At 36.0% G+C, this 24,202-nt stretch overlaps 1 long non-coding RNA gene across 1 annotated transcript; it reads right to left on the bottom strand.

The window, feature by feature from the left end:
• Nucleotides 1-8,700: 8,700 nt before the first annotated feature.
• LOC137472508 (uncharacterized) lies at nt 8,701-21,964 on the bottom strand. Its single transcript, XR_010998237.1, has 3 exons — nt 21,870-21,964; nt 20,979-21,060; nt 8,701-9,009 (listed from the first exon to the last, which is right to left on the bottom strand). It is a non-coding gene; the product is annotated as an uncharacterized lncRNA (long non-coding RNA).
• Between the last annotated feature and the right edge of the window lie 2,238 nt (nt 21,965-24,202).

Raw genomic sequence — 24,202 nt, 5'->3', positions numbered from 1 at the left:
GGCCATTTAATGATCAGACATTTAATGGTCACTCCCTGTTTGACAGAAAATCCTTTGGCTTTAGTGACTTTTTAAAGTGCTGTACTCCTGAGAAATACAAGGGTAATTACTTCTGGAAGAAGGAGGTGGTCTTTTTTTCCTGATTCTTGTAGCTACCTATGTTAGCATGAATTGCAATGAGAAGAGAAGAGAAGAGAAGAGAAAAAAGGAAAAGAAAAGAAAAGAAAAGAAAAGAAAAGAAAAGAAAAGAAAAGAAAAGAAAAGAAAAGAAAAGAAAAGAAAAGAAAAGAGAAAAAAAGAAAAAAGAAAAGAAGAGAAAAGAAAAAAGAAAAGAAAAGAAAAGAAGAAAAGAAAAGAAAAGAAAAGAAAAGAAAAGAAAAGAAAAGAAAAGAAAAGAAAAAAGAAAAAAAGAAAAAAGAAAAGAAGAGAAAAGAAAAAAGAAAAGAAAAGAAAAGAAGAAAAGAAAAGAAAAGAAAAGAAAAGAAAAGAAAAGAAAAGAAAAGAAAAGAAAAGAAAAGAAAAGGAAAGAAAAGAAAAGAAAAGAAAAGAAAAGAAAAGAAAAGAAAAGAAAAGAAAAGAAAAGAAAAGAAAAGAAAAGAAAAGAAAAAAGAAAAGAAAAGAAAAAGATACATTCATAACTCTTTGTGACTTGCTTGCAAATAACGTACTCATTATCCTAACATTATGCAAATGTGACTGATAGTGCAGAATGATGTACTGCAGCCAGTGAGCTAGATAGTCAAACAAAAGAATGTGGAAACACTACCTTAAAATGTTAATTTCCTTCCAGTGAAATATGTTTCACTTCCAGGTTGGTTGGGTTTTTTTCCCCTTGTTTTTTTTTTGTTGTATTTTCTTGTTTATCTTGAAAAGATACTCCTAAATCTGGAAAATTTTTCATTCAAAGATTTGCAGATGGGAGACAAAAATCTTTTGATATTTTCTCAAACACCTCAAAACATTTTTCATCTTTTAGACATTTCTACATCCTCAGATCCAAGTATTGGATTCTGTTTTAAAGATGCAAAATTATTCTTGGCATAATGATTTCTTGGAAAATTTTGCAGCATTGAGTATGCATAGAATACTATTTTTTGAACTCTTGATCTGGGAGGACACCTTCTTGAATTTATTTTCTTTGATGTCTGTGAGGTTCCCAGTGGCATCATTCTATCCCAGATAAAAAATGAAAATCCTCTGAAATGGCAATTGAAGAGAAACAGCCACCACTCAGTACTCCTTACACTATTGCAAAATGACTGGTACGAACTTTGCCAAGATGGCAAATGTTTGGATTTTTTTTTTCCACAAAAGAACTTTAAATGGGAGAAAAACAGAGAAAACTTCTAAATATGCTATTTCAGGAATTTATGTGAACATAATTTAAAACAGCTTGGGTGTCCATTTTCATATGTATGACATGACTTCCAGACTGACAACATGGCTTCCTGGCTCAACAGTTAAAAAATAGTAGGGAAAGACTTCTTAATGGAGAATTCCACATCTTGGATGATCTTCATAACTACACAGTCTGGTCTAGCCAACACCCAAATACCAGTATAAGGCATCATACTTTTATATACTCTTTATTTCCTTGCATGCTCTCTAACCATTCTTTATTCCTCTTCTAAGCAGGCAAATGACACCACCTTAGATTCCTTTCCATGCAGGCCAGTTGAGTCAAATTCAGTGGCAGATATGTGTGTACAGTTAGTCAGAAAACAAAAGGTTATGAATTTCCATTAGACTTTAATGCGGGATGAGGGAAAAGTTTAAATTATATTATGTTATTGCCATTATATTCCCATATAATAAACTCTGTACTCGGTATACTCATTTATCTTAATTTTTATTCTTCATGAAAAGCCTTGTGCCAGCTCTTGTGGCACTCCTCCACTTCCTTTGGAAACTCTCTTCTCTCCAAGTATTACACCCTTTCTACCTTCCTATATTAAATCTTATATATAAGGTCCCATATTTCACATAATTTCTTTGTGGCGAATATAATTCTTTCTTATGGCTTTAAACCAGTTTTGGGGTTGTTTTTTAAATAATCTTTTTCTCTGTTATGGTGAAAGTTCCCTTAAAATCAACTACTCCAGCTACAAACATCTTGAATGTATATTCCACTTATAAATGTTCAATTTCTCTGGTGAGACAAACCCCAGCAGATTAGATGACATACAGACTTTGCAAACAGAAAGCAAGACGCTAATTAAGAATTAAAACTCTGCTGCTTTTCTTTGCTTGCATTTAAAAGTGAAATATTCATCAAGTATTAACCATGTCGTGGGGGAACTGAATAGTCCTTGCTGCAGAAAGAAATAAGCTCTCGCATTAGTGCTATCAAATCTTTAAGATCTCATCATTCCCACGACAAACAAGTTTCTCACATACAGCTATCAGGTTTTGATTTACAAAGGGCCAGCTATTAGATATTTTATTCTAGTGCCTATATTGGCTTCTATGTCTAGTGCAGGAAAGACTTCATCCTCCATACGCTTTTTATTGTTTGCATTTTTAATTTTTTAACATCAGTGTTTCCTTGCAGTTTATCTACCTTTTCTGGGAGACAACTGTAAAACACATGTTTTCTTCCAGTTTGTCATGACTGCTTGCACTGATTTTCCTTTTATTAAAGGAAAACATCTGTTGATGGTTGACATTTGCTACATGTCTTCCCGTAGTACTTGTAGCACCAACACAGGTTATACCAACATGTGTCTCTTGTGATTTGTTTTATCTGTACCCAGTAGATCTCATTACTGTCATCTACCTGTATCTGACAATTGTTTTGAACTGTTTGAATTGCTTGATTTGGTAGAAAATGGCAGGATTTTAATAATCACATTACTCACTATTAATCCCAAAACTTCACAAGAGTTTGATTTCTTAAACTAGAAAGACACACTCTGATAATGATCCCTTCAATACTCCAACAAGCCTGTAGCTGTGGATCCACCACAGTGGGTAACAGAAGCCTGGTGAAGAAGCTCTAAGTCACCCATTGCCTTTCAGCAAGGGAAAAGAACTCTGACACTCTGGGAAAGGATATATGATCAGATCCAGTAATCTGCTAAAATGATTTTCAGGATGGCCAAATTCTGGGTTTTTATGCAAATAATTAGGGGTACATAAAGTCTTCTCTCAAAAAACAAGTGTAGGTTTGTGGGTTCTTCAGTCTGAGGCTGCAGAGGAGGGTGGTTTTGCCCCCGGGATTTTGTGCTTATTTTTGATAAAAAAGAGAAAGCCAGGAAGGATATATAAACTAAAAAAAATTACAAGACATTTAAAGAAAGCTTTATTATCCTTAGAGAAAGCATGAGCTCTGAGACAATCTTGATGACAAGTTGGCTATGACATAAATCCTGAAGTGAAACTGTTGCTTTTTCCCCTTTTCATTTTTAATCTCTAATTTTCAATACAGTTTTATAAAACCCTGATTGTGTAATATATAGAAAGATAGACGATAAGAAAAACCAGACACATTATGTTAAATATACACTATGCAGACATTAAAAAAACCCCTAAACTCACTGACTTAAAGCTGAGCACAAGACTGACTACACCAGGATTTTCAGGAGCGTGGAACCTAAATCCCAAATTAAGATTAGGAAATAGCAGTCCGTTTCAGGATTTTGCTGTACTAACTAAAAAACTTTTGAATGAGACTTTTGAAAACTTCCTCTCCCATAACATTTGCTTTTGCTTCCTGCAGTGTGTAAGGCTCTCAGAAAACATTCAGTTCAATGAGCTTCCTGTAACATAAAGGTAAATTCCTGCTCAGTTTTAAGTCCTGAATGATTACTGGCATCCCCCTTAGTTTGAACTTCTAGAAGAATTATTTTTGTTCAGGAGATTAAACACAAGTCCAAGAACTTTACTGACACATTCATGCCTGTGTCTAAAATTTTAGTTGGAATTTAAAGACAATTAATGAACTCAACACACCACACGTCAAATGTCCACTCTACCATTTTGATTAATTCACTATTCCCAGAGAGCTGACTAAGAAAAAAAACATCTGGGTGCAAATTCTCATCAACATCTCTAGATTTCTTTTAGGGCAAGGATTTCAAACCTCTTTTATTTTCTGTGATTTTTGTATGCGTTCACTGAAATCCTCACTGAAACCATTGATAAAGCTAAATACATATATACTTGTTAGTAGGAGAAAAAAGCCTTAATTACCAGCTATCTTGGATGCTTTTTAATTTTTTTTCTGCATTGTGCTGCTGTCTTTCTTTCATTATGTTTTCTATCACATCTTTGTGTCATATCTTGTTGTGAGAGCATCACTTCATCTTAATTGAATTTGTTATTTGTAGTCATTTTACAGTAATCAATGCCTTTTTGATAAGATTTCGCTTTACTGAGGCATATTTTCACCATTTGATATTCCAGTCCCTTTTCTTCCACAACTCTCTTATTTATCATTGTATTGTTTACCCTGCTATTTGCAGTATGTCATGATTTAAACCTGTTCAGATGGCAGATTTAAATTTAATAATAGATCTGTCTTCCTACCAAATGTGGTGTAGCAGTCTCAGGAAATTGGCAGCAAAATTTGGTGATTCACTGAGAAAGGTTTAGGTCATTGTCAGTCCAATGAAGTTAAGGTCTGTATTAAGCACATAGTAAAGCACAAGACAAAAGCTCACAGTGAAACCTTCTTTTTATTATTTTGAAATTTCCTTGGAATTGGCTATAAATGCTAATGGACTTCAAACCCAGAATGGCCTTCACTGGTATAACAGGCACAACAATTATATGTTTATAAATGTGATTAGAGCTTTTTTTTGCTTTTTTTTTTTTTTTTAACACAGTAAGTTATACTTTTTCCATAGCGTATCTATAAAAAATAATTCACTTTTTTCTTTAATCTGTTGTTAGGGTTGTCACTAGATGAACTTAGGTTCCCTTCAACCAAAAGCAATCTATAATTTCTACAACATATGCAATGTAATGTTAGTTTAGATCTAGCTTGCCTATTGCCAGTAACAGTATGTTCACATATATATCCCACTGCAGAATACACACTCTTATTACTCTGCCTTTAAACAGGAGCTGCTGACTGTAAGCTACACTGAAAATCTGACCACTCTGTTTCATACCTCAGTGTGAACAGAATTCCTTTGAAAAATGCTCATCACTGTGAGCACTGAAGCTGGAAAAGGTGTGAAGAAAGAAACATCAGAAGAAAAAGACTGGACTTTGGACACATATGTTTATAAATTCAGTTGTATTTTTTCTCTTTCTTTGACAGTGAGAAAGCACCTCATTCTATTTTTCTTCTACATTTTCACAGAAATTGCAATCAAACACTTGGTACCTGTTACTGTCAAAGACAAGATGCAGGCTTTTTTTGGCCCACCTGACATGCTGTTCAGGTGCACCCTTAAACACAGGTGACCCTTTTTGATTGGTTCACTGGGTAGAAATGAAGAGGGAGACACAAAGTTTGGAAAATGCAGAAAGTTGCATTTGAAGAAAGGTAGACTTTGTGATGGGATAGTTAAATTGACCAAATTTTAAGTGATGTAATGAGGTAGACTAACAGAAATTTTTCAATATTTGCAATGTATAAGTGTTTTTCCTATAAAACACTTTATGCAAGCAATAAAGATACATGACTTATCTGCAGTGTCCCCTCTTTTACATACCTATGCTAATTACCCAGAAAAATTTGGTTGCTTCAAACTGAAAAACATCTTATTAGTATCTAAAACAATACTCATAAGGTCTGGCATACAGATACACAAAAAGGAGCAAAGAGCAATACCTTTCTCTCAGTTTAAAAAATGCAGCTGAAAGTGCTATCTGAAGAGGAGACATGTGGCCAATTATCTCTCAAGTTACAAGTCACCCGATGACCAGCAGCAACCAGCCATGTTCATACCCTTTATTTTAAACTAATGTGCAGTAGTGCAGCTGTGCTTCTCCTTCTTTCAGTGCAAAGTAAATTCAACATTCAGTTGAATTAATTTATATTTGCTCTGGTCATGCACATAGACAGTTTCTTTGACAATTCTTCATGCTTAAGGACCAATTTGCCAAGCCATGAAAATTTCCTTGTGTGCCTGAGCCAGCAACAAGCTGAATAAGGAAACATTACTTCAGCATGCCACCTCTTATTAAGAGTTCATAATTAGCAGGCCATTTAGATAGCCTCTTGCCAGGGACAGCATGATTACCACCACTTACAAAAGGAAGGCCCCAAAAGATGAGGCTGTTAATGCATTTCTTATCTAACACATGCAAGAGTAATGTATTATTATAGTGGCATCAGTTAAAATCTGCTTAGAGAGGAACCAGACCTTGTTTAATTGATAAGAGTTCATGAGCTTAGGGGACTACAAAAACTGATGCTTTCCAGTTTTTTTCACACAGCAGTCAAAAGAACACCGCATGGTTTAACAGCACTGCTGCACTGTAGGATCTTTTGTGCCCAGAGAGTTCCACCCAAGCAGACTGGCATCCTTTATAAGACTCTTCCCACCTATCTTTACCAATATCAAGCAATAATAACACCTCTTTCAGCCTCTTCTAGTTGTTTTAGGAAGAAAATAACTTTTAGAACTGCCATAATTAAACTGAAGAAGAAAGTCACTGAACAAACCATTAAATTGCATTGAAATATGCTATCTTCAAAAGCAAAATCTAATTAAGGTTTAAACTGCAATGTCAATGGCACAGCACTGAGATTCACCATGCATTATGGCTTTTTTATCAGTTTTCTAACTGTTTCAGTTGCAAATGCAACTTCTGGTAACCATGTTAAGTCCTTGAAAAAGGACTTAATTACTAGCAGGAAAATATTTGGTTTGTAGTTAGTTTAGGGCAGAATATCTGAAGTTAACTTAGTAAGAGCCTGGGAGCATAGAGCACCAAATAAGCCACAATGTAGCAGTTCTATTATCTTCAAAACTATTTATTTTGCATTTCAAATGTAATCATCTCTGCATAGTTTGGAGAGGACTGAACCTGCTTTTAACATTACTGCAAATAACCAGATTCTAAGAAATAACATTAACAAAGTGAAATAATTACACCAAATAATTATTCATGGGATTTAAGGAAACAAAGAAACCCCATTCTGTGTTATCACCACTCAGTCCTCAGTAAAGGGTAGCATTTCAGACCAGATTTTTTGCTTGATTACTTTTCCTACACGAAAACTTTTAAAGAGGAGAAACCTTCCTTTCTCTGTGCACTTTTATGTCATTTTTTGCTCTCAGCTAATTCATAGTAATATAGAAACCTCCAACTGAAGCCAAATACTTTGGATCTGATTATCTTTTTCTCTTATAGAAACTTAGGTTAAGTAAGTCTCAGCTCTTTAAAGGTGTTATGTCCTTACTTACTTCTGAAGTCAGAACCAAAATATCTTTGAGGATTTATGTCTTAAGCATCTATGTTACATCTAGTAATGAGATTCGGGTGCCTAGATAAAATTGGCATTTTCAATTTTCCTTCCCTTCATTGCCTTGAACCTTCACTCCTGTACATAGGAGTTTTTCATAAAGACTTAGATGAGTGCAGGTGACATAACTGGACACTTTGTGACATTATTTCAGAATTTCTCATTTAATGTCCTTTGCATACACTAATGACATCCTGTTAGACATGGGTGAAAAATGGATGTAGTAAATTCCATCAGAATTAACCATGCACATGAAAATTGAACTATACTTTAGTTACAAGGTTTCTGGTGAGTACTGCCACGTCTTTTTGACAATTTTCAGGGAAGGAATTTTGTTTGTATAGTAGACAGGAGAAGTGTTATTTTTCAGGTTGACCTGTAGACCTTTATCCACAGACAAGTACGACTGCTGCTGCAGAAGTGTGTATGGGATTTTCAAACTTCTGTTTTCCACTGAAGAAAAAGAAACAAGTTTGCTTTTGGCAGCTGAATAAACCCCATGGAAAACAAGGAATCCTGGAGGAAACGACATACAAATGGAAAGTTTCTCATAGCCAGAAGGAATCCTACAAATTGCTCAATAGAATAACCCATACACTGACATTGTTCATTCACAAAAAGAATCAGGTTATTTCATGAATGATTTTTGAAGAGAAAATAGAAATAAATTCACAGCTAATATTCCTTGCAATAAATTATTCAACCAGATTGACTTCTTTTGTTACCAGAACAACATAGCTAAAAATAGCTCTCCTCAGTAACAGTAAAGTTTTTCAGCAAGAAAAAGTATGTTTGTGGAGTTTAGTATCTCTTGTCACTGTGAATGACCCATTTTAAAATGTACTATTAATGAAGTCATTTTTATAGCCTGTTTCTGCATCCTGATTAAAGCAGAATTGATCAATACAAGTGGATTAAGAGCTCAATATATAAAATGATAAGGATATAAGTGTCACAGTCACTAATTATTCATATACTTGAAAATTTCTATCAGGAGGATACCAGCTGCTTATCACATGTTAGTCCGGCTCCACAGTTTTAACAGAATCATAGAATGGTTTGGGTTGGAATGTACTTTAAAGATCAACTAGTCCTATGGGCAGAACCATCCTCTGGAACAGGTTTCTCGGGGCCCCATCCAGCCTGGCCTGTTTTGTCTCACCTCCAGGATATTTTGGATGAAATGCAGAACAAGCTGTGCTCCTCAGCATGAAGTAAGAGGTTGGGAAAGCTTGGCATCCATCACTATTTAAGAGCAGAAGATGGGGCAAAGTAGGGAAGGGAGATTATAGTGATGAATTCATGATATCCATCCCTCACAAAGGTTCACAGATTTTAAGTTATCCTGTCTGCTCAGGAAAGGCTGGAGCAGCTAACCCTGAAACACATTGCATCTAGCCCATAATATCAGACTAAACTGTAGCAACAGTCAGAATCTTATCAAATTGAACATCTGAACCTCCTTGAGCTTAGTACTGCCTATGCAAAAGTATTTTTATATATTTTTTTAATGCTCACCTGTCTTCTGTTCTGCAGCTTTCACATCACACTAGATGTAAGGACTATGCACATGTTTTTGCGATGTTCTATAAAACATTATAAGCCTCATTCGATTACTTAATTAATTAATATTAAGTCATCACACAGCCAGCACATACTGTCACTGCTAGAATTGAAAGTAACTGCAACTATACTCAGAAGATGGCAGCTGCCAGAGGGAACTAACTAACAAGCTATTTACAATATGCTAATTTTAACTTGAACTATAAAACCAAAATTCATAGTTCATGTAAAAGCAGGAAACACTTCCTCACACACAAACAAGGCTTTCTGTACTGGTGTAGTGAGCAAAGTGGGACCAAATGTCCCCCAGACCTTACTAAGAGAAAATGTTTTAAATAGAGACATCAACTCAAACACTTCTATTGCAGGCTAATTCAGTCCAAGAACTGGCACAACTAGTGAAAGAGATGATGCTAACAGCTACTTATACTTTTGAACAAACTGCTATTATCAGTTGTCTGGGGGCCTGACCTTTCTGAGGAAGATTTCAAATAGTGCATAAATGAATCTCTAGTTAATTCTTTCTCTAGACAGAATATGACTGGAGTGGGAGATATTTGGAAGTTTTTGCATTTCATAATATATACAGGAGAGCAACAAAATAAGAACACTATCATTATGTCAGGATATTCCTGTAAACAAATGCTTATTTTTTTCTGAGCATACTTGCTGCTAAAAATCCTCAGAGTAAAACTATTAAAAAATAATGGAATGCCAGTGGTTAATTTTGTATGTAATTCTTTGTTGTCATAGGAGGGATTATCATTTCTATACCAGGATCTCAAGATAATAAAAGCTTACTTGTCTTCCTATCTATGCTAGCCTTTACATGCCTAGATAAAGATGAATTAAAAAAAGGTGCAGGTCTTGTATTCACTATATTGCACAGAGTGTTCCTCTTTGTTACACTTTTTGCTGTTTTCTAGTCCCAGCATGTGACAAATCACAAATTTTATTCCTAGATACCTGTTGAGCTTTCTTCAATAATAATTAATCATCCTCCTGTTGCCTTTAGGCATATCCTCTATTCTTAGGTAATTATTATCCACATGCTCAGGAAGATGCTACATGTTCCTTCTGTTCCTCGTGCATCCATATTAGAAACAAAACTTTTTTTATTCAGCAAGCTATTAGTTGCCAAAGAAGTTATTTTTGCCTTACAGAGCTGGTAAAATAATCAATACACTATAAAATGGATACAATCTTGCTCTTTCATTAGAATTTTTATATTTATTATTTAGTTTTTCTGTCTATTATTAGTTTCATTTTTTATGAGAGAGATCTATGGAACACATTTTTGAGTATGAGGTATAGGGGGTTTTGTTTTTCAAAGAACATTGATGTATCAGCATTTCATTTGAACTTTAGTACAGAAGCTCCATCACCCAAGGACCATAAGAGATCACTATTTTTCCGAAATGTCTGCACACACATTTAATGGGAATTTTACCCAAAAAAGCGACCTCAACACATCCCTCTCTTTATATATATTTAGATTTATAGTGGATGCTGCCAACTCTTTGAATTTTCCAGGAAATTTTCTCTGAATGTTTAATTTTGAAACAATATGCTCAGAAATACCACATTTTCATTCCTAAAATAAGTAAAACTTTTCAGCTGTAAGCATTTTGTTTAAAAATTTAAATGAATGCATAATAAGATGATAAAAAGTTACCATAATTGCTAGGGCTAATTTTTTATTTCAGCTGTTTTGTTTTCTCCCCTTCAACTGTTCGATTCACAGAAGCTTACAAGATTTCAGCCTTTTATACTGATTTGCAATGTGATTTTATTTTTAAATCCAAATCTTTACAAGAAGTTGGAAAAAACTTCCCTTGCAGGTTATAACAGGCCCACCTAAGTCAAGAAGATAGAGGTGATGTGCTGCCAAAGGAATAACAGGACTACAGAGGGAAAGATCAAGAGAGACAAGCAAACTCTTATCTTTAGGATGTCTCCTGAGGAATAAAGGGTCACCAAACTCCTAAGTGACTTTCTACAGACTGCATGGTGGGGAGGAGCTGCTAATTTTTTGTGTGAGAACACCAGTGATCCCAGCTACAGCTAAAGGGACAGTGGAAAAGCATTGAAAGTAGTACTGGGCAGAGGAAAATGAGGCAATGACCTCATTACTAAGTGCTCCACAAAAGCCTCATTGAAGTCCCACAAGCTTTCACAATTTTTCTTTGCTTTTTGTCCCATCCCACCAGAAGCATTTTGTAAATCCTGCTTTGTCAGCTTAACACATAGGGACAAAAATGCATCAAATGCTGAGTAAACTGGGTTTTATGGTGTTAGCAAGATTATGGCAGGATTTGTTTCTTGAGTAAAATGGATAATTCCCTTTCCTTTGTGGGTGATTTGCATTTAAAATATCTCCCCTCATATTGCAAAAGCCAAATTGGTATCCCAAGCCAAACAACTGACTTCCAACCTCTCTGCAAGCACAAGAGCCCTTTCCTGAGGTAAGATTTCTAAGATTTGCAGTGATCCAAATGTACATCGCACTGAAATCAAATAGTTTTTCCTACATTATTGTCTCAGGTTTAGAGTTAACCTATGCCTTTGAGAAATTCCTGTTATTGGATGCCCTGTAGTGACACTTCACTGAGTGACAATTGGCAGTAAGGACCAATGCAAGGTGTCTGTGAGGGGAGTTTATCCTGGGAACCACTGCTTGCTTCCCTGCTCCAAGGATAAGGGTCAGAGCACAGCTCCTGCAACAATCCTGTGGCAGATTGAGAGCAAATCTGTAACAAAAGTGGAAGTTGCACCTATTATCCATCCTGAAATGGCAACTGGCATCATATAACAAGTTTTGCCATAGGAAACTCAGCCATATAACTCCTAGTAAGGTTAGAGCTTCTATTTGGCAAATATGTTTTGCATAAGCTACTTTAGTAGTTGCTTCCATAAAATCATGTCAGACCTGGAGAATTTCCAGAGCTACACCATTACACAGCTATTACAGAAGCCACCTTCCCTCTATTTTATATTTTTTGCCTTGCCATACAACCATAAAGAAAGTTTTATGTCCTTTTTCAGCTGCAGCTGTCATTTACTGCTCAGCACCTTCTTATTTATCTTGTCTTTGACAGCCTCTCCTCCCATCCTGGTAATTTTGGTGGACTCAAAGTGGGACACTCAAAGGAAGGACGTGTCAACAGTGTTTCTATTAAATCTAAACTGTTGGGGAAAAAACATCACTTTAATGTCATTTGTAGGAGGGATTTTTTTTGAGAAAAATATGCAAAAGTATTATAATCGCGGTGACTTCAATTATCCAACATGCAGGAATACCCCTTTTCTCTCCTTTGTCCTCCACTCACTCTTCTTTACTGGTAGGAGAGAAAAGGGAATAGATAAAAGGGAGAAACAATGTTTAATGAAAGAGAAATACATGTGAGCAAAACTATTCAAGATTTTTGTCAGCTGTAGTTTTAGAACCTTTCTCAAAACACAGCATAAAAATTATTTGGTTACTGACAAATTCTGTGTTCTTAAGCAACTCTGGAGCTCGTGGGTGGGAATTCAGCTGTACATTGAATAGCTGGGGCCTTCTATATGTAAGCACATAATACACCCTCTTTGACTGACCATTATGTGTTCTTTAGGCTTTTAGATTTTTTTTGTTTCATCCTTAGAACTCTGCATACATTTTTTTCCTAAAGGCATATAGCAGACTATGGCCTCAGGTTTTCCTTTTTTTGGGAAAAACAAGATATTAAACCAGCTGTTCAAAATTGACCACAAAAAAAAAAAAAAAAAAAAAAAAAAAAAAAAAAAAAAAAAAAAAGGAGTGAGGAACTATCTGAAGGATTTGATCTTTCTTAGTCGAGGCAAAGACAAAGCACATCTCCCTTGTGAAGAAAGGAGGAGGGGCAGGCATGGATCTCTTATCTCTGGTGACCAGAGACAGGACTGGAGGAAACAGCCTGAAGCTGTGCCAGGGGAGGATTAGGTTGGATATTAGGACAAAGTAGTTCTTTACCCAGAGTGTGGCTGGGCACTGGAACAGAATCTCCAGGGAAATGTTCACAGGAGCAGACAGACAGAGTTCGAGAAGAATTTGGAAAATGTCTTCCAATACAGGATGTTATTTTCGGATGATCCTGTGCAGAGTCAGGAGTCAGAGTCAGGACTCAATGATCCTGGTGGGTCAATTCCAACTCAGGATATTCTATGATTCTAAATTAGTTAAATCATTACTGCAGATTTCTTTTTCTACATTCTACACATCACTTTGTTGTCACTGCCTTAGTTGTATTGGACCTTTCTGAAAAGACATATTATTTTCCTATGTCTGCACAATATAGCAAAGTCGAAGTTTGTCTCTACCCAGTAAATGTTTCCTATTTTATTTGTTGAATTCCACACCCAGAACAAGCCATCCAGGGGAGCTTAAAGTGTAGCAGTGTCATTAAGAATGGTATTTTCATATGCTGGCCAACCACTGTTCTTATTGACTTCAGAACTAAATCAAGACCAAATCACTTTTTAAATACTGATAACATGTTTTTTTCAATAGAGTAATTTGTGAACATTTCGTTAATCCTCCTTGAAATTGCATCTGTGCGTTACTTTGCAGACCTGTTATTTTTAGCTACCCCTCAGTTACTTTCAAATCACACACTACACATGCAGCAACATTTTGTTTCTGCTTCAGTCTTCTTGTCTTCTTATATCTAGTGTAACTAATATTTGTTTCCCTAACTCTTACATAGAAGAAAATACATAGAAATAAGCTATCATCTAATGCATGGAATGACTCCTCTCTGAGGAAAATTTAAATAGATACAACAGTGCAGTTTGGAAAGCAACTGAACAGGTGTATGACAGAGGTACATAAAATTATAAGCATATGAGTTATGTGAATTGGGAATCAATACTCATTGTTTTTTCCAGCACAAGAGCTATGGGAAGCAAATGAAATTTTAGGAAATACTGTTTCACACAGAATATAGTTACAGCAGGAGACTCCCTATGACAGGAAGTTGTTGAGACTTAATAGAATTCAAGAAAAATTAAGGAAATATAAAGTATTACTGAGGGCTAATAAAAATAACAAGCTGGGAAAAAAAAAAGCTATACGAGCTTCCTAAACTACAGACTGTGGGAAGATGGAAGAAGTAAAGGGAAAAGCCTAACCTTATTCTGTGTATTCCTAAATGTTTGGCCACTGCCAGAGATAGGTATTGAGAGGGTTTGAGTCATGATAGCCATTCTTTTTATGGATGTTTTAAAATCTGAAGTACTTAAATCTCTGATTCTTTTTCACTAAATAACTACAAATGACACTTCTCTCTGTGAGATATGGTAAACACATTTCTGGATTGTCAAAAAAGCATTCATTATCATGCAGCTGTGTGTCAGCTAGTGCATACTATGTTTGTCACATATTATACTGGAAGATAGGGAGGTAAATGACAAATATGGTTGAAGATGTGAGTAAATTATTGAATAAATTGGAATCAAAAGTTCTCATTCTGAATGTAAGAGACTTGGTTCTTTGCAAGACAATTTAATTACAAAAGAGTGGGATTGTGAATAAAGAAACAAAAGAGTCTTGTGATTCAAGTGAAATTAACATTCTCAAGGTGTTTTTTTCTGCTCTCAAGTTATAGTTTTTATTAGCAAATTTGTTTGAAACCTTACAAATTTCCAAAGTCTGTGCCTTACAGTCCACTTGTGATTCTGTTTTCTCGTCTGTCCCATGAACACGTCTATCTGAGGTATGGGATGGCTAAAAAATATTGGCAATATATTAGGTTGTCTGATTCTATCCTTAAAGTGCTTCTGTGAGAAAAACCCACCTTGTTTTGTTTATTCTGAATCTGGTTTTCACCAGACTTCATGCCTATTTGAGGACAGTAGAGAACAGGTTGGACATTGCAGAGCATAAGAATGAATGACATTAGGAAATGACTTCAAGAAGAAGCAGAAATATGTGTGACAATTCAGACTGTAGCACATGTAAAGAAACCCAAACACAAAAATATGAAATTATTAATTTTATATAAATTTCTTAGATATTTCCATTCACCAATGCAACTTTTATGTGAAAAACAGAAAAGTACTATATCTCTTTTCTCTAGATGGTGTCATCAACAGAGATAATTTGGGACTCTAAATTCAGTTTCTGAATTTGCCACAGTCTGATTATGGTCTTGGTGAGTCTGTTACTTCTTCTGGACATCAATTCTTCAGCCTCAAGGTAAAAGTACTTTCTTGCTCCATCCTTCATTTCCTTCCTTGATCTGTCCTTCCTTTCCTACCCATAAATCACTCAAAGAACCTACTGCCCTCTACAACAGTAAATGTTACCCAGGGATGTTCAGGATTTGGTTTCTAGCATTGCTTAGCTTAGATTTAACACATATTCAAATATTAAACACAATCCATGAAATATAATGTGCTGCAAAAATAAATGTTAACATTACTGTCCAAATTAAGCTATTTGTAATGACAACAATGATCACCTCATCAAAATGACTTATGCTTCTCTTGGAAAGCCAACTGCTCGATTTAAGTAAAATTAATATCTGAGCAATTTGTTTGAAATTTTTTGTCTTCAAAACTTCATCTCTGTGAAGTATCTTGATTTTGATGAAACTGCAATTTTTGATGGAGAATCATTCCATTAATTGCCATCTAGAGGATCCAGACATTACATCTCATCCTTCTTCTCTAGTCTAGACAAGAGAAAAAGAAATTCTGCAGCCTTCTCTATTTTTTTCTGCTGGCTGAGACAGTTTTAAATGGGCTTCATGATACTCTGGGACTCCCAAATTCCATGAAAATTTCCATATGTCTCTGCAAAACATCTACACAGTGTCCATTGGAACTGCACAAGGGCACCATTTGAAAGCCTTTACTTCTCAAAAGTAATTAAAACATGCATGGAGAAAGATTTTCTCTCTACTCTGCTGTTCCTTGCAAACCTTGATGACAATGGGGAAAAGACAGAACTTTCTTTTTTTGCCCTTAATAAATGGCTGTAGGTTTACATGATTGAACTCACTGTAAGAGGACTGTGCTGCCAGGAATCAGCCAAATTCACATTTCCTACCCACACTTCAAGACAGCTGATCTCCTGCTGATCTCTGCTCATTCTGATATTTGGAGGATCCCAAACAAGGATGATGAAGATAATGCAAAACACAAACAGAACACCAGAGAATGGAAAATGGACAATTACTTACTAACTTCTTTGCTATGCTGACAAGCAAAAAGACCCCAAGTAAATATAATAATAATAATTCAAAAAAGAAACATAAAAATACTGGAGAAGTTTGATTCAAAAAAATTACAAAAGATCTAATGACAATTTATCCAGTCCAGTTAGTCTCAGTGGAGGTGGGTATGATTTTTTTAGTTCTTTCTTTACAAAACACAACCATTGGAAGACAGAGGTCCCCAGTGAGCCAGGGAGAGATCTGGGAACAAAAATCTCATCTCGTGTTTCATTGACTCAGAGACACTGCGGCTGAATAACGTCACTAATGTTGGGAATACATTGAATAATTGACCTTTCCATTAACAATTAAAGATCTCCCTAGGAAAAACTTGAGAAACATTGGCTTTGCTGAAGGCTAAAGAGAAAACTCAAGGAGTTTATGAGGTCCTTCAAATGCAGTGTTTACCTGACCTAGTGCAGACCTGTACCATACACACACATGGCACTGCACTATCTTCTTAGTCAATAGAGAGAAATATTTCAAAACCCCTCCATTCCCAGAAAGACATCCAAAATAGGCCAGCTGGACTGCTTTTTTCAAAAGGGCTTGTTTCAGGGGATATTAAGCATGACTTGAAAACTGTCTCAGAGACAGACATCTGCTATGCAGCAATTTGAGATTATTTGACAAGCCTTACTGAAAGTGATGTCAAATAGAGGCTTATAAAGGCCTGTTTGGGGCATTACTGTGGTCAATTAAGAAAATAAGAACAAAGTTAAGTTTTTCAGAGGAACAAATAAATTCCATAAACCACCTTGAAAAATTTCAAAATTTCTTTGCTATAATAAACTAACTTTGGGACATACTCTTAAAAGTATTCTGATGAAAAGTAGTTTCAGGGTCTAGTCCTTTAATATTCAAGGAATATTATTTTAATATAATTTCTCTCTGTGGGGGCATTTACTTTTCTAGGATTGTAGGACAGACTGTTCTCTCTCGCTGTATGAAACAGAGTGATTCATTTCACAGGGCCTGATGCATGGAGCGATGTTGGGTTGAACTCTGGCCTGTTCCAACAGGTCTGCATTTTTCTTGTGATCAGGGCTCCAGACCTAGATGTGGTCTCATGAGAGTAAAGTAGCAGGAAAGAATTACTTCCCTTTACCTACTGGCCTTTTCTTTGGTGCAGCCCAGGATACAAGTGGTGACGAGAGTCCCCAGGATACAACTGGCTTTCTGGGCTACAGGCGCACATTGCCAGGTCACACCCAAATTTCCACCCATGAGAATTCCCCTGACCTTCTCTCTCTCCTTGTCTGCAGAGCTGCTCTCAATGAGTTCTTCTCCCAGTGTACACTTATGTCTGGGATTTGGAAACACACACAAGTGTTTAGTGCTACGGAGTCTTTAGCAGTTGAGAAGTGCCTTGGTAAGAGCAGTGTATTTTTGTTGTGATGGTTATGGAAGTACTTTTCAATGCTGGTCTTCTAACAGCTAGAGGCCATTCTGGTATCTGCAGAATTCTAATGACAGCTTGTGCTTTTGTCTCCTCCCACCCGTGTTATTAAAGTAGACATACACACAAAAATTTCTGCAGACAGAAGGGCTTTCAATTAGAAATTTCACTATACTGTCCAGAAAACAGGTCTGTTTGCAGACTCTCCAAAAGGGTTCATGATAATTTGGCAGATGTCTAATTCAGAAGAGAGGAAAAATTCATCAAAAATTTATGGCAGAGACTTGCAAAGAAATACATCTTAAGAACAGAGCTGACTTACATTTATTCACTACTTGCACCTTATGGTGGGTTGTTACAGTAATTCAGTCCCAGATGCAAGTTAAGATGCAGAGAAGTGCTTAATCTTTATGATGCTGATGAGACATGCAAAAGTGAAACAGTTTATGAGGAAGTTAGGCTATTCCTTAGACCTGAATGCTCAAAAGTGTAAATTTCATCATCTCCCTTTGCAGACAACTGTCTCTTGTCTCTTCTTTGGATGAAGATACCTTGTTTATTCAAGTCTTAGAGTAATAAAGGGAAAAAAAAGAAAGGGTAAAAAGTACCAAAACAAACAGCAAAAGACTTCGATTATTTTTTCAATCAGACTACCTAACTGAATGTGACAAAGAAAGAACAGTATAGTCAGATAATTCATTCGGCCCTCAATCTACAAAATCAATTAATCACTGCTTTGCATCTGCCCTGTTCTTTGCTGTTCAACGTCTTTGTGGTTTAAAGGAGGTGCACAATTAACAAGTCTTCCATGCTGAGGTTTCTGATGGGAAATAGGCCCCAGAATCCAAGCTGTGTATATGCCAAATATATACAAAATATACAAATATATAAAAAAATTACACAAAACATACAAATGAAAACACACAAATATATACAAAGTTCCAAAAAGCTTCCTCTCCTAGTCAGAGGATACTCTTTGGCAGAGGGTGTCACATGTGCTTATATGCTTGTGGGGGAGAAACTGTCAGAGCCACGTGGTTGTTCTAACAGGTGCCAAAATCTCTACAGGTTTTGCCATCCTGTGTAACACCTGACTGCAGGTTTTCCCCTTTGACAAGTCATAGACATCTACTTACATACAGTATTGCCACTTGCATTGTGTTGCAGGTCTCAGGACAAACGTGATAAGTACATTTCAAACTGCCTTGTTCCCCAGACAGCCCTGCTCAGGAGTTTCAGAAACAGATCAGTATCCTGATTCAAATTTGGGACACATTAATACAGATGAAATTTATTCAATTTATGTCTACTTACAGGGCAGCTCAAAAAATGCATTTAATGCATTTATTGGACCAATATGAACATCTCTTAAGTGTATTATTAGAGCTCTCTTAGGTGACTACAGAGTCAAAAACACTCCAGACTTTGGGAAAGCATCAAATATGCTAAGGAAAACGCATTGCCAGTAATTAGGGCTTCAAGCATAAGGAGCAACTCAGTTCCGTGCAACATTAAAATTCTTTAATTTTTTTCATTGCTTCAGGAACACTTATTATCATGCTCTAGTTATAAAAGTAGTACTTTGACTACTTACAAGTTAATCGGGTTTAAAGCAAAAATTGAACATAATTAGAAGGTCCATGGTCTTAGACCATGGAAATTCAGGCTATTACTTTTGTGGAAAGCTTCATCCTAAATGCGTCTTTATTTCAATAAAATATCTTCTGTTAGTTAGTACCATGAACTCCATCTGCCAAATTGAGAATGAGCTCTCTCTGTGCATTTCCTATACCCTGAACAAAAGACTTCAAGTAACTATTAAAATGATACATTTTTAGGAGCATAAAACCCTGAAATGCTAATCCATGACAGAAGGAATTAGAATTTCATACGCAATAACTTAAAAAAGCAGGGAAAATGTTAGCTTATGATTTACTGAATACAAGATATTGATTCCCATCCATTAAAGTTTTCATCAGACTAGTTACAATTTTAAATGCATTAATGTCACAGTTTAAGTTGCTTGCTTTCTTCCTTTTTTTTTTTTTTTTTTTTCCTGAACTGATATGACCTTTGACTAACCAAAATGAAAGAACTTATATAAAATTCTGTCTCTTGCTCTTAAAGAAGTGTCCATTGTCCAAAGGCTTCTTGAACTCTGGAAGTCTTGGTGTTGTGCCCACTTCCCTGGGGGAGCCTGTTCCAGTGCCCATCCACATTCTGAGTAAAGGTGCTTTTTCAATACCCAACCTAAACTCCCACAGTGAAGCTTCAAGCTGCTCCCTCAGGTCCTGTCAGTGGTCATCAGAGTGAAATGAGAAAGACATAGAGTGTCTCTATGACTTAGAAAGGAACCTGGCCTGACACACAGGTGAAAAGCTGAGGAAGGGGTGAATTCAAGCACCCTCCCAAGCTGGGTTGGTGAGAGGATCTGACAGAGACAGAAATAAAACCTTTCCCTGCCCTACTTCCTTGTGCAGGTGAGAAATTACGTTTTTCAACAGAGTGGTCTCATGGTTTTATCCTATAAGGTTTTATTCAGAAATTCACCCATTAATAAAGTCTATTTTCATGTTTCAGCTTCAGCACATTGTGGATATTTAAATGCACATATTTGTTATGATTCCTAGATTACCAAGTTCCCTATTGCCATATGTATTAATACCCATACAATTGCTTAATTTTAGCTATAGTTCAACTGAAAATGATAAAATGTGCATTAAAAAAAAACCTATTTTCATTCCACTCTATTTCTACATGCTATGGTATCCACATAATAAATGCAGTTTGGCGATGGCAGTCATAAGTCAACATCAAATTCTCTGCAAAATGCTGCCCTTCTCAGTTTCCAATGCTTCCTGCAAAAATTCAGCATAATGATGATAATTCAGAGAAAGAAGTTCAATTTCTACATGTGGAATTGCTATCCAATACAGTATTATTTGACATAATGCTATCATGGGAAAACATACTTGAAGTTAAACATTGCAAAAATTTGGCCAGATCCATAGATCTTAATAACAGCTCTCAAAATACCAGTTTATATGTACAAAAACTTAATGAACCATAGAGTGATCACTTACAGAGACTGGAACTGCAATTGGCAGAATGGAGAAAGCAACGGTTGTTGCTTAGCCATAACTAATGAGGAGTTAACACAGAGGGACTGTGGAGACAAAGCCACACTTCCCGTGGCAGGGAAGCTATTTGTTCAGAGTAAAGGTTACTGCCATTCATTTGAATAAAATGGGCACTGTACATAACTTAACTGTCAGGCAAGATACAGCTGAATGGTGCTTTTGTTGAAAACGATGAAAGACATGAAATTCAGGTACAATGAGGTCTGTTTCATACATACCAGGTAACCTGACATATCTTATTTTCCCCGAATAGTATCAACTTGCTGTTAAAATAACCTTGGTATTTTGGCCTCAGAAATCCTGGAGACAATCACAAATATTTGTTCCTTTTCAGTTGAAAAAGTGATTACCTGGGCTGCAAAGTGCTTTCTCCAGACACTTTACTACCCTGACTTAAAAAAAATAAAATTCTAACATGTCTGTGGGGGCATTGTTGGTGAATTACTTCATGGAGACTGATTTCTTGAACATGTCTTATCTGGGAGTTCTTGATGCTTTCTTGGTGCAACACACCTATGGTTTGATTCTCAAACTGTGAAAACATGTTATAGCACATGATAGCACATGAAAATAGAACAATCTGGTCCTAAATAAGCAATTCCTCTAGTTGGAAAAAAAAAAAAAAAAGACTGCTGCTGCCTTCCTATTAAGTTTACATAAAAAGAAAGAACAATTTTAGAAGATGAAAATTCAACTGAGTTTAATGATGCAATGACTCTGGGGTCAGATAAAGCAAATTAGCTGCCTACAGAGTTAGTGTTTCACTTGCAGGCTCTCTGCTCTGTAGTTTGAACAAAAAGCTCAGGACAGACTGCTTTTTTCACCTTTGCACAGAAGTGGTTTTTTGTAAGACCTCATTTTTTTTTAAAGGAGTCCACATTTCTTGAAAGTCCTCTTTTTTTTTTTTTTTTTAATTACCGTGGCTGAGTAACTTCACAGGTAGGAAAGGCCAAAATAGAGAAGTCCAGGTAATTTTGCTTCAAGTCCCTTATGCATCTTTAATTATGTGGTGGCTAACAGTTGGCTTGAAGGCCTCACAGTTAGAAGTACTCCTAACTATAATTTTATAACTGAAATATAAGTGATTAAATGACTAATTATATAATTACCTTGGGTGGATAACTTGGCCAGTCTGGGCCAATGAGGAGCAGGCCTGGGCCGCTGGGGACATAGGCAGCTATTGGCTGGCTGGCTGGGTAGCTATTGGCTGGCTGGGTGGCAACCAGCTCAGCCAATCAGGACGAACTGAGCAGACTTGCAATGCCATATAAGGAGAAGAGCACTCAATAGATGTTGGCTGTTGTCGCGTGACCCTCGGCGTGTTTTGTCACGTGCTTGTCTCCAACACCAAAGACACAATGGCGTAATTTTTATTGTGTGTTCCCTTACAGCATGATACTTACGTGAAGAAACATCATGGGAATAATTCCATGAAAATATAATATTTGCAAACTGGCTTTTTATAACTATATTTTCACACTGACAAGTCTGAAAACTTGCTTGTATGCTGTTTAGCACAAACAATAGAATGAATCTTGTATCAACAATATTTCCAGTAATCAAAGCATCTAAGCTTTAGGCAGATACCCAATAAGGGAAATTTCAGATGACAGAATAAAAGCCTTTTCCAGGATTATGTGAGTGAAAGCTGAGTCCCAAGAAGAAAAATGTCAGGCAAGTTTAGCAATGGATGTTGCTGCAAATAATGGCAAACAGGAAGCTTTCTAGCTCTATTTATTTGAAAACTAATTAGAAAGAATTTGAATTGACACCTTGCCAAATATTTCACTTATGTCATACTAAAGGCAAAGACTACAAAACAGAATTTCTTGGTAAACTGGAAAATCTCAAGGTAAGAATTATATTCTTCCCATTCCGAGAATACCTCATTATCATTTCATGTTAAATAAAAACAAAAGAAAAGAAAACAAATAAACAAAACAACTCCAAACCAATAGGAAAGGATGAATTAAAAGTCCAGGTTTTATGTTACACTGCAGACTGGGTCTTGAATCTCAAAAAGCCTCTTTTATTCTGCACATTAGAAACAGTAATGACAAGTGCTGGTCCTGCGGTTCCCTCTGAAACGGATGGCGGAACAGGGTTTGTTCGTAAATGAGCAGAGCCTATTTAAATATTTGGATTAGCAGTAAATAGGAGTGCTTTCACTCACTTGCTTGTCCTTCAGTCTGTGCAGGAAAAATTAGAAAAACTCTGCATGGCTTGTTTCAAATGTGAGGCAACATCATTGTGCTGTCCTTACCCTCATCTACTCCATAGCTCACCCAATCTATTTTATGTCACCTGTCAAGGCCTGCTTGCATTTAACTTGACAAAATTCATGCTCTTCTTAAATTTATTTAAAATGAAGTTCTGTACAGAAGTTATCTTGCATGCATCTTTTTTACCCTAGTTTTCTTTTTAACTTACATTTTCTATGTTTAAAAACTTGCTTTGTTAGTCCAGTTTCACCACTTAGGGGAACAGTGTTACAATACACTGCTTTTTCTTCTGTGCTTTCATTTCCTTTGATTATTCATTTACAAAAGATTTCCTACCTTCATCCAGGAAAAGAACAAATGTTATTCTTTGGGATTTCAGTGGTTAGAGATTTTAGCATATCAATTACTGCCTTTTATTTATCTTTTACAGCAATGGAACAATAAAAAGAACAGCAGTGTTACATGAAAAATCCAAAAGATTTGAAAAAAAGTTAACTCTGGTTTCAAAGGGAGGAATAGTTAGGCAAGATCACGTATATCTAGGATTTTGAGAGAGATCTCAAAGATATAATTAATAATTCTCACTGAAGGCCATAAATAACCAAATGATGGATTTAACAACATGCCTGTGGAAATCTTGCCATCTCTCCTCAGTCTTTGTCACAACTACTGCACTACTACTGAGCCATGCACACTTCATCCAGATGTCAGAAGTACCTTTATATCATTGTGCTGGGTTTTTCAGTGATAAGATAACTGGAACCATCCCTTAAAACAAAAAACTGTCAAACACCATTGAGATATCATAGTAAGTTTGAGTGCAATGTTTAAACAGAGAATGAACTGAAGAAGTGACCAGAACCTTGGGTATTTGCTTAACATTACCAGCATCAGAACAGAACAAAAATCTCTGTAGGAGTTTTGATGTGACATTAAACATGACCTTTTTAAGTAACTGATTGAAATAGGATTCTGTAGAAAAAGAAAGACATATACAAAGTGTTGAGGTAAGTATTGCATTCACTGCTGTTGGTCTCATTGAATTTAAAAAAACTTTTTTTTAAATAAATGCACTAGCAATAGTCAGAAATTAATTCTAACTCATCATTATCATGTAGGCTACTTGGCAGCCAATATTCAAACAACTAATTTTAAAGGCATGTCAATGCAAAATCAAGTAATAGACCGAACATTTCAGATGGAGATGGAAGCCAATGAAA

Source organism: Anomalospiza imberbis, chromosome 4, assembly GCF_031753505.1.
Source record: "Anomalospiza imberbis isolate Cuckoo-Finch-1a 21T00152 chromosome 4, ASM3175350v1, whole genome shotgun sequence".
NCBI classification, from domain to species: Eukaryota; Metazoa; Chordata; class Aves; order Passeriformes; family Viduidae; genus Anomalospiza; species Anomalospiza imberbis.
This window is presented reverse-complemented; position numbering and strand designations above follow the sequence as displayed.